This window comes from Myotis brandtii, unplaced genomic scaffold (assembly GCF_000412655.1).
Source record: "Myotis brandtii unplaced genomic scaffold, ASM41265v1 scaffold74, whole genome shotgun sequence".
Taxonomy (NCBI): domain Eukaryota; kingdom Metazoa; phylum Chordata; class Mammalia; order Chiroptera; family Vespertilionidae; genus Myotis; species Myotis brandtii.
Window position 1 is genome coordinate 2,900,846 of NW_005370944.1, and position 12,536 is coordinate 2,913,381.

Here is a 12,536-nt window from a genome sequence, read left to right on the forward strand (position 1 = left end):
AGCAGGAGAGGGCAGTTGGGGGCGACCAGGCCAGCAGGGAAGGGAGAGCAGTTGGGGGGGACCAGGTCTGCAGGGGAGGACAGTTGGGGTCAACCAGGCCTGTAGGGGAGGGCAGTTGGGGGCAATTGGGCTGGCAGGGGAGCAGTTAGGCGTCAATTAGGCTGGCAGGGGAGCTGTTAGGGGGTGATCAGGCTGGCAGGAAGAAGCAGTTTGGGGCAATCAGGCAGGCAGGCAGGCGAGCGGTTGGGAGCCAGCAGTCTCGGATTGTGAGGGGGATCCCAGATTGGAGAGAGTACAGGCTGGGCTGAGGGACACACACCCCCAGTGCACGAATTTCGTGCACCGGGCCTCTAGTATGAACATAAAACTCTGTTCTATGATAAAAATATCTCCATCAATACCAGTAAATCATAAGTCTTGAGGCCTCCAAGAACTGGATGTTTTTGTTTGTTTTTGTCTTTAGTTTAGAGTCCAGTTAGTCTTCTTTGCATTGATTTTATTTGAAACAGACTGTTGGAAAGCTTCATCCATTTTCACTAGGATGGCAAAAGTATGATGGCACCAATTCAAGCCTTCTGAAAGCATCAAGTGTTAACAATGCTAGGTAATTTTATTACTGCTTTGGGTCACAGCTCAAGTTCTACCTTTTCCTTGACACTTTTTCAGATCACCATAGTGATAAGTGTTCTCTCTTCTCTAAGTAACTCTGAAAACAACTGCTATGGATAGATGGTAGTGAAGTTTGGCACTTCCTCAGCTCAACAAGTGTTTACCACATTTACAACATATTAGGTCATTTGCAAGAAATACAAGACTGTCTTTGTCCTCAAGTTTACAATCCTGTTTGGAAAATAAGACATATTTATATAACTTAGTAAAGACACTTTTGATTACAAACAACAGAACTACAGGTAAATTTACTTAAGAAAAACAAATTTCTAAATAAAGACACAGAGGTCACCTTATACTATTACATTTGTGGTTCCAATCTAATGTGAAACCCAATTGCACTTCTTAACTGAAAGTTCATGAGATGGAATGTAAATTGAGAAGCTGCAGTCCAGGCTTTATAGTCATTCCCTCCCATTATTCATCGGGCATACAATCCAAGATCCCTAGTGGATGCCTGAAACTGTGAATGTTTCAAACCTTATATATTACTAGGGGCCCAGTGCACGAATTCATGCACCTTGAAAGGAACTGTGGGCCACGAGGCTGCAGTGGGCACAGGGACAGGTCCAGCCCATCCTCTGCACCCCTGCCCAGGCCCTCCCACCATGGCCCCCAGTCCCGTCTGCCAGCAGCCTCGCTCCCACGCACTAATGGCGTGGATTGGATTGGGGCTGGCGCCAGCAGCGGGTATAAGCAAGGACGGTGCCATCAGCAGGTGCAAGAAGCAGCTGCTGCCCCAATTGTCCCTCAGGAGCAGGGGGAGGTGGAGAAGCCCTGAGGGGCAATTGGGGCCAGCAGCTGCCGCTTGCACCCACTGACGGCACCATTGGGTCCGGCGCCGGGCGCCGGCAACAGATGCAAGGACCACGGCTCACGGGAGCAGAGAATTTTCAGTAACCACCGGACTCGCAGTGGTTCTCAACCTTCTGGCCCTTTAAATATAGTTCCTCATGTTGTGACCCAACCATAAAATTATTTTCGTTGCTACTTCATAACTGTAATGTTGCTACTGTTATGAATCGTAATGTAAATATCTGATATGCAGGATGGTCTTAGGCTACCCCTGTGAAAGGGTCGTTCGACAGCCAAAGGGGTCGCGACCCACAGGTTGAGAACCGCTGCACCAGAGGCTTGCCCCAATGATGGCGACCAGTGTCCCGCCATGGTCTGATGCCCCCACTCACCTGCTCCACCATTCCGCCGCAGCCGACGCCCACCATGTTCTATGCTCTGCCGCCTGCTGCCAACGCCCACCATGTTCCACACGCGCACCCCCTGGTGGTCAGCGCACATCATAGTGACCGGTTGTTTGGTTGTTCCACAGATCGGTCTATTTGCATATTAGGGTTTTATATATATATAGATGATTTTTTCCTATAGTACTCACCTATGATAAAGTTTATTTTATAAATCACGCACAGTAAGACATTCACAAAGTAACTAATAATAAAACAATTGTAATAATATACTATGAAAAAGTTATGTGAATGTCATTTCTCTCTTAAAATACCTTATGGGCCCTAGCCGGTTTGGCTCACTGGATAGAGCGTTGGCCTGGGGACTGAAGAGTCCCGGGTTCGATTCTGGTCAAGGGCATGTACCTTGGTTGCAGGCACATCCCCAGTAGGGGTTGTGCAGGAGGCAGCTGACGATGCTTCTCTCTCATCGATGTTTCTAACTCTCTATCCCTCTCCCTTCCTCTCTGTAAAAAATCAATAAAATATATTTAAAAAAATACCTTATGGTACTGTGCTCACCCTTCTTCTTGTGATGATACAGGATGATTCAATGATGAAATGATGTGAAGTGAATGATGCAGATATTTTTGGACTGCAGTTGGCCACAGATAATTAAAACTGCAGATAAGAGAGACCTACTGTACATTCTAAAGAATCTGAGACCCTAAGAAGATACTTCAGGACAGTGCTGTCCAACAGAAATGTAAAGAAAGCCATATATGTACCTTTAAATGTTCTAGTAGTCATATAAAAGATAAGCAACAGATGAAATTAATATTTACTGTATTTAATCAAATATATCTAAAATATCATTTAAACATGTGATCAATAAAAAAGTATTAATAGGATATTTTCATTTTTTTATACTAAGTCTTTGAAATCCAGTGCACATATATTTTACACTCACAGTAAATCACAAATCAAACTAGAAACATTTTACTAGTAAGTGTTCAATAGCTATAAGTAGATAGTGAGTACTGTACTAAACAGCACAGCTTCAAAAATTCTTAAAATATTTAATGGTATTAAAATGGAATATTTACTTCAATAATCTAGATGCACATTCAAAAGTAAAAAGAAAATACTTAACACACTGGAAACAACAGATGTATTGCTTTGTGTATCCAGATTAACTCACTTCTGTGCAGACGCAGAACAAAGCTTCTATATAACTGGCTATGCAGACCCAGAATAAAGCTTCTATATAACTGAACTTATAACTGAACACTTAATTTTTTTATTTTTTTTTTATTTTTCTCACCACCCAAAGTCAAATAATCTTCTGTCACCATATGTTTGGTCTCTTTTACCCTTTATTAGTCTCCCAACCCCTAACTCTGGTAACTAACATACTGTTTTCTGTGTTTGAGTTTAAGTTTAATATCTCACACTAGAGGCCCAATGCACAAAATTCATGCAAGAGTAGGCATTCCTTCCCCTGGCTGCCAGCACCGGCTCCCCTCCGGCACCCTGGACCTGAGCTGCCCTCTAGCTGCCGGCACCTGGGACCCAGGCTTCCCTCTGGCCGCTGGCACCCGGGACCCAGGCTTTCCTTGCAGAAGGAGGGCCCCCCCCTACCCGCCGCAGCCCACTGGTCGGTGGCCTGGGCCTCCCTCTGCAGGGCGATCATGGGGTGATGGCCGGGCCCCCAACTAATCGCATCGCACCCACCTTGGCTGGCCTGGAGCCAGTGGGTGTCATAGCGTGGTACCAGATGGTCGTCTGGATGGTCATTACACTGTTTGGCAGTTCAGTCGATTTGCATATTTAGCTTTTATTATATGGAATGAGTGAAATTATATGATTTTTAGCTTTTTCTGACTTATTTTAATGCTTAGCATAATATCCTCAAGGCCCGTCCATTTTGTCACAAATGGCAGTACTTCATCTTTTCTTATGGCTGAGTAGTATTGCATAGTGTATGTATGTACCACATCTTCTTTATCCAATCCTCTATCAAAAACGCTTTGGTTATCTCCATGTCTTGGCCACCGTGAATAATGGTGCAATGAACATAGCAGGGTATATATTTTGCAAATACATGTTTCGAGGTTTTAGGGTAGGTACCCAAAAGGGGGATAGATGGGTCATATGGTAACTCTTTTTTTTGTACGAGAGGATAGGTTACCTCTCGTACACACCCTGACCAAGGATCAAAGCCAGCCCAACCTACGTATGTGCCCCAACTAGGAATCAAACCTGCAAACTTTCAGTGTATGGCAGCGGTTCTCAACCTGTGGGTCGCGACCCCTTTGGTGGTTGAACAACCCTTTCACAAGGGTCGCCTAAGACCATCCTGCATATCAGATATTTACATTATGATTCATAACAGTAGCAAAATTACGGTTATAAAGTAGCAACGAAAATAATTTTATGGTTGGGGTCACAACATGAGGAACTGTATTTAAAGGGCCAGAAGGTTGAGAACCACTGGTGTATGGGATGATGCTCCAACCAACTGAGCCACACCGGCCAGAGTGCAAACTCTATTCTTAATCTTTTGAGGAACCATCAGACTGTTTTCCATAGTGGCTATACCAGTTTACATTCCCACCAGAAGAGAATGAGGGTTCCTTTTTCTCCACAATCTCGCCAACACTTATTATTACCTGTCTTACTGATAACAGCCATTCTAACAAGTGTGAGGTGGTATCCTAGTGCAGTTTTGATTTGCTTTTCCCTAATAGTAAGGTTGAACATCTTTTCATATGTCTGTTGGCCGTTTGTTATTTCTACTTAGGAGAGGTGTCTGTTCAGGTCCTCTGCCCATCTTTTAATAGGATTGTTTGTCTGGTATTGAGTTGTATTTCTTTTTATATTTTGGATATTAACCCCTTGTTGAAGCTGTTGTTTTGCAAATATTATCTCCCATTTGGTTGGTTGCCTTTTTGTTTGATTGGTGGTGTCTTTTGCTGTGTAGAAGTTTTATAGTTTGATATAGACCCATTCATTTATTTTTGCCTTTACTTCCCTTGCTTTTGGCATCAAATTCATAAAATATTCTCTATGACCAAGGTCCATAAGTTTAGTACCTATGTTTTCTTCTATGTAATTTATTGTTTCAGATCTTGTATTTAGATTTTTGATCCATTTTGAATTGATTTTTGTATATGGGGATTAATTGTAATCTAGTTTCATTCTTTTGCATGTGCTTTCCAGTTTTCCCAGCACCATTTATTGAGGAGACTTTATTTTATCCATTGTGTGTTTTTGGCTCCTTTGTCAAAAAATTATTTGTCCATACAATGTGGTTTTATTTATGGGCTCTCAATTCTCTTCCAATGGTCTGTGTCTGTTTTTCTGCCAATACCACACTGTTTTTATTATCATAACTCTGTAGTATAATTTGAAGTCAGGTAGTGAGATACCTCCAGCTTTGCTCTTTTTTCTCAGTATTGCTTTGGCTATTTGGGGTCTTTTGTGGTTCCATACAAATCTGATGATTTTTTGTTCTGTGTGTGTGTGTTTTTTTAATGACATTGGGATTTTGATAGGGATTACATTAAATTTATACATTGCCTTGGGCAATATGGCCATTTTAAGTATGTTGATTCTTCCAACCCATAAACACAGAATACCTTTCCATTTCACTGTCTCTTTTTCAATCTCATTTAATAAAGTTTTATAGTTTTCAGTATATAGGTCCTTCACACCCTTTAAGTTTATTCCTAGGTTTTTTATTCTTATGGTTGCAATTGAAAAGGAGTTATTTTGTTTTGTTTTCATTTCTTTTTCTGAAGTTTCATTGTTAGTATGGGAAAGCAGTGGATTTTTGTACATTGATTTTGTACCCTGCAACTTCACTGTATTTGTTTATTGTTTCTAATAGTTTTTTGGTTGAGTCCTTAGGATTTTCTATATATAGAATCATGTCATGTGCAAAAGGTGATACTTTCACTTCTTCATTTCCAATTTCAATGCCTTTTGTTTTTCTATTGCCTGAGTGTTCTAGCTAGGACTTTCAGAACTATCCTATATAATAAAAGGCTAATATGCAATCCCCTCAAACAGGAGTTCGACTGGGAGTTAGACCAGGAGTTTAACCGCGAGTTTGACCAGGGGCGGGGACAGCCGGCCAACCGCCCGCGGCCCCTCTCCCCAGCCAACCCTGCCCCTGGTTGGCCCCCCCACCCTGATCTGGGGTGGGGCCTACCGGCCAACCACCCACAGCCCCTCCCCCCATCCACCCAGCCCAATCAGCCCCAATCGGGGCATGCCAGCCAGAACCCACCCATGCACGACTTCATGCACTGGGCCTCTAGTGTTGAATAAGAGTGGTGAGAGTGGACATCCTTGTCTTGTTCCTGAATTTAGATTAAAAGCTTTGTTTTTTGAGTATGATATTGACTGAAGGTTTGTCACATATGGCCTTTGGATTCCTCTTTTATTTTGCAAGTCTTAGCAAAATGCTTTTCACAAATAAGCATGGCTTAAGTTCATTTTTTGAGTCTAGGATTCTATCTATACATTAGAGGCCCAGTGCATAGATTCGTGCACCAGTGGGGTCCCTTGGCCTGGCCTGCACCCTCTCACAATCCAGGACTCCTCGGGGTATGTCAGCTAGCGGGTTTTGGCCAAATCCCCACAGGCCCGATCCAGACAGGAGGGAGCCCAATCCCGTGCATTGAGCGTCTGTCTCCCGGTGGTCAGTGCACATCATAGCGACCAATCGACTGGTCGTTTGGTCGCTTAGGCTTTTATATACATAGATACTGGGACTGGTATGGAAATAAAATCTCTGCTTTCTGCACCCCCTCACAGGCCTAAAAACATGGTCTACAGTGGGAGGAAGTAGTAACTGTCTTGTTACTTGTTAAAGGTAATTCAATGGGACTGAACATACATTGAATTTTAAAATGTTGGTTCATAAATACAAAACCAGATTTTTTCCCAAACTGCCACTGGAAAATCATGGTTGACAAAGAATTAAAAATGTCGAAAAATACTATTTTTCTTGAGCACACATAATTGCCTATTTTCTATAATTTCACTAATTTGAAAGTTCTGTTACTGGTTAAATATGGTTCAAGGCTTTTGACAAGTTTATATTTTGGAAAGTCCAATTTATCATAAATACAGGTAACGATATAACTTATTATCCAAACCAGACATTCTGAGAGTGAACACTAAAAATAATTATACCAAGAGAAGCAGGTATAAACTGTCCCAAGCAAACCAGAACTTAGAGTAATTAACACATATGTGGCCTTGCTAAAATATACCTTAAAGCAGATTCCTGGCTACTTTTATTTTGGGAGTCTTGAATACAATTTACCAAAGAAATCTGTCCCACTAACCTTGTAAATCAAAATCTCTATTTAATATAAGTGAAATAAATATTTCCTATAAAAAATTTAAAGCACATATTTTCAAGTTATACTGTGCAAATTGTACTGGATGATAAACTCAATCAACAGAAAGTAAAATTAAGGAGATTATGAATCACAGGTCACATCACTATCACAACCAGAATAACTTCTTACTGGCATTTTTACACACTGATATTTAAAAGCTTTAATTTCTATAACAAAACTATCTCCATAAGTATGTACACTTCTAAGTTATATCCACATTCATTTGGCAAACTAACCTTTTAAGAATGGTATACTCCACTCCTTAAACTATACACATACACTATATACAGAGAGATACATATTAATAAATATTTATATGTGATGTACATATATACACACAAACATTTTTTTAAAGTATCCATTAAAGAGTACAAATTTATACATCCTTTCTAGAAAGCAATTTGGCAAGGTGTATAAAGAGCCTTAAATATATTGAACCCTTTCTAATCCCAGAAATAAACCTTAAATAAATTATCACACTTAAATGTTCAACATTAGAATAATGTTGTGGGGGTCACCACAACATGAGGAACTGTATTAAAGGGTAGCGGCATTAGGAAGGTTGAGAACCACTGCTCTAGTGTCTAGGAGATCCATCTGCCACCAGAACTATGATTCCCAGCATTCCTGGTGCTCCCCGCACTCTGGGCTTCCGCTTCCGGTCCTGGGGCTGCCACCAAAACTACTATTCCCAGAACTCCTGGTGCTCCCCAGGATCTTGGTTTTCCCTTCCTGCTCTGTCTCCGTCTCATGGCCTCCCACTCTGCCAAGTCCTCCAAGCCACTAACTCTCCCTCTCTGCTCTCCGTCTGGCAGCTTGGGGAGCCAAGTTCCCCAAGCCGCTCCACTCTCTGCCGGCTCTCCCACTCTGCTCTCCGCTCGGCGCCTGTGTATGCAAATTAACCCGCCATCTTTGTTGGGTTAATTTGCATACTCACTCCTGATTGGCTAGTGAGCATAGCGGAGGGAAAGTCAATTTACATGTTTCTCTTTTATTATATAGGATAGATTATGAAAAAGGCAAAACTATAGAGATGGAGAAGAGATCAGTGATTGCTGGGCATTAGGAGCGGAGGGGGGCTTAACTACAATGGGCCAGGATGAGGGAATTTTTGGAAACTGTTATATATATTATTTATGGTGGAGGTTAAAGAAATCCACCATACATGTGATAATACTCGTAAAACTGTGTGTACGCAGAGTTAATTTTATATGTTAATTTAAATTTTTAACTGAACTAATGATCTTTACTCCACCCAACCCCCACTCCTATTCCAAACTTCCTCATTATCCAGTTTCCTAAATCAGTAAATAATACCACCAGTTGCTCTGTTGCTCTTTCATAAGCTTCATGGGTCAGCTAAGCACTCTGTCTATCTGGTTCACAGTTCTATTTCCAATGCCTAGGATTTAGCAGGTATTCAGTACACATTTGTTATCTAAATATAAAACTATTAAGGAAGAATAAAATGTAGAAGAACTATAGTCACTAACACAAAAAAAAGCAAAAGAGTAAAGTAAAAATTTTTTCATCAATGAATTTAACATTAAAATTAAGGATTTCAGTTCAAAGGACACCACAGGCAAAGTAAACAAACAGGTGGGAGAGAAATGATTTGAAACGTCTAGAACCAACATATATAAAAAGAACTGCAAATCAACAAGAAAGACTAGGAACCTGAAACTGACACAAAAATTAATACAGAATGTAAACAGGAAAGTTACAGAAGCTGACCAAACAGCTGCAATCACTCCAAGACTCATAAGTAACCAGAAAAATGCAAATTCATCCAATACTGAAACAACTCTTTATACCAGTGATGGCGAACCTTTTGAGCTCGGCATGTCAGTATTTTGAAAAACCCTAACTTAACTCTGGTGCCGTGTCACATATAGAAATTTTTTGATATTTGCAACCATAGTAAAACAAAGACTTACATTTTTGATATTTATTTTATATATTTAAATGCCATTTAACAAAGAAAAATCAACCAAAAAAATGAGTTCACGTGTCACCTGACACGCGTGTCATAGGTTCGCCATCACTGCTTTATACCAATGTAAAAATGCCAAAGTTTAGAACAGGGGTGGGGAACCTTTTTTCTGTCAAGGGCCATTTGGATGTTTATAACATCAGTCATGGGCCATACAAAATTATCAACTTAAAAATTAGCCTGATAGCCCTAGCCGGTTTGGCTCAATAGAGAGAGTGTTGGCCCTCGGACTGAAGGGCCCTGGGTTCAATTCCAGTCAAGGGCATGTACCTCGGTTGCAGATTCAATTTGGTCAGGAGGCAACCAATCAGTGTCTTTCCCACATCGATGTTTCTTTCTGTCTTTCACCCTCCCTTCCACTCTCTAAAAATCCTTGGGTGAGGATTAACAACAACAACAAGATTAGCCTGCTATATTTGTTCAAACATTTAATTAACTCACCCTTAATGCCTTGGCAGGGAGAGACCAAATGGCCCTCGGACCAGACATTCCCCACCTCTGGTTTAGAAAAATAAGTCCTACACATGCTGGCAAAGCAGGAGGAGAGGGTCACTCACATGTGTTGCTGGTGGAATTATAAACTAGTGCAAACATGCTACAAAATGACGAGGCCATGCTTAGTGAAATCACAGTAGATGTGTATCATAACAATCCCATTCCTGGGTTTATAGCTCGGAGAAATTTATGTGAAGGTCAGTAAGGATGCATTTAAAAGGACTTTCATCGTGGCTATTCCCACACTACAGGAACTAGGAGAGTAAATGTCATGGATGCATAGTATGAAATCCATGCAGCAAGCAAAGGCTACTAGCAGCACATACAATACAAGATACAGCCTTAAAGCACCATGTTGAATAGAAGGAAAAATAGTAAAAAAATATAGAATATATTACAAAAATTAAGTCTTTTAACCTCCCAACAACCTTAGAATCTAAGTAATATTTTCCTCATTCTACAGATAAAGAAACAGATTCAAAAATCGTTATGTAACTTGCCTACGGTCACACAGTTAATAATCGGTGGAATAAAAAACAGAGTAAGATGTATAGCATAGTATCACAAGTTAAAAACACACAAATAACATTCCATATTTTATAAATTTAGATGCGTAATAAAAATATATATATTAAACATATTGGAGTAGGAGCCTAAGGAGAGACTAGAAATGGGAACTGGCACAGCAGATAAAGGGGGAGAAAAAAACACAAAATAAGAAACCCTGCACTGTCCAATAATGATAATGTACTATGAACTAAACACTGCAGTTATTCAACTTTCTACCCTTAAGGACCAAACTAGACAATGTATTTTTATATATTTATTGAATGACTGAATGTCAGAAACCTGAACTCATCCTTGATATCTCCTTCCACCTTTTTCCCCTTCTACCATATCCAATCAATCACCAAGTCTTGTCTAGTCCATTTCAAAGACATTCCAAATATGTCAGCCTCTCACCATGTCCACTAATACTCTCTGGTCCAATCCAGAACTACCTTAATAGCTTTTTAAACAATTGCCCTCCCTCAGTCTTGCAATTTATTCATCATGAATCTTATTCTGACACTACTTGCCTACACACTCCAACAGCTTCTCATTAGTATTATGATGAAGTCCAAAGTTCTTAACACATACAACAAGGCCCTGAAGTATTTATTCTTATCCTACCATCCCTGTTTTTTGTTTTCCTTTTTTTAAAGATTTTTTTGTTGATTTTGAGAGACAGAGAAAGGGCAAGGGAGAGAGAGAGAAACATTGATCGGCTGCCTCCTACAGGCCCCAACTAGGAATGGAGCCCACAACCCAAGCAAGTAACCTGGGAATCGAACCAGCAACTTTTCATTGCACAGGACAACAACCAACCAACTGAGTCACACCGGCCAGGGCTATCTTTCCTGTTTTCTTTCACAGCACAATCCCCCTCTCTTCCTACACTCCAGCCACTCTGATCATCTTTCATTCCTCATACTCCTTCCCAATTCCAATCTCCTTCCTACTTAGGAGGGATACAGACCCACTTTTGCATCTGTCAGATCTCAACTAAAATTTCACTTCCTTAAGGAAGCTTTCCCTGATATACTTAGCTTAGGATAGGTCTGGTTTAGTTCTCTCTGTTATGTACTTGTTCTTTATAGCATTTATCAACTCTGTAATCAATTATTTCTATAAGTATTTGCTTATTATCTGCTTCCCTAACTAGATTATAAACTCCATAAGGACAAAAAGTAAATGTGGGTGTTACTGCTTTGTCCTCTATAACTAACACAATTCCCAGTGTATAATAGTTTTGGTATTAATAATCCAATTAAAGGCCATAAAATGCTGTTAAACTCTCTATTTGCTAAAAAAAAAAAAGGGGGGGGGGCTTTAAAATTCCTGTTGCTGTTTTCTCAAGTAAATAAACATAATGCATTATTTCTCTCCAAAAATTTTCCTTTGTCTTGTGGTCTTTGTTCTTTGTTCTGTGACTCAATGATTATATTAAAAGTTTTAGAATAATTAACAACAATCTTCTCAAAAGATCCTATCTCATTCAAATTTAAGGGTAACAGTAGCCTTAAATTCTCAAAGTGATCAGAGTGGATTTCAACTGAGTAATATACAAATTCATAAATGAGGAAGAATCCTCTACAATGCAGTAGACAGAAGTACATTAATCAAAATATCCCTAGCCTATCACATTTAAGTAACATTTTTTCAATCAAAAAAGAAAATACTTTGGGGAGGAAAATGTCATATATCTAAAGAGCCTACTAGGTAGACTCTAAATCTACATATGACACCTACAAGGGCAAGAATGCACTAGTAAATTCTTATCAAATATTTAGTACTTGCTGTTTAAAGTTTACCACCAGGTGGCAGATCCATACAACTTTCTAGAAATAGTCTTAGCAACTCTGAGATGTTAGTCCAAATAGAAGGAATTTGAGGAAAACTTAAATAATTTTAAGCATATTTGAAACTGAGCCAGTTTACCACACGCTCGATAAAATTGCTTCTCAGAATATTACACCTCTATTTAACTGTAAATTTGTCTTTGGTCCAGACAGAGCACACAAATATCTTTATAGAAAGCAGAACACTAAAATACAATTTTAAATGTGGTTATCCACAATCCAGTCATTCAAAATTCTCAGAAGTATAAGAGAGAGAACTTTGAATCCAAAAGTAAATAAAGAGATGAAAAGAAAGTGTGGGGAAAAACATGACGAGAAAAGAAGGAAAAAAAAGAAATGCGTACCAAGGAAGAAACTATCTAATCCCATGTTACAGCAACCC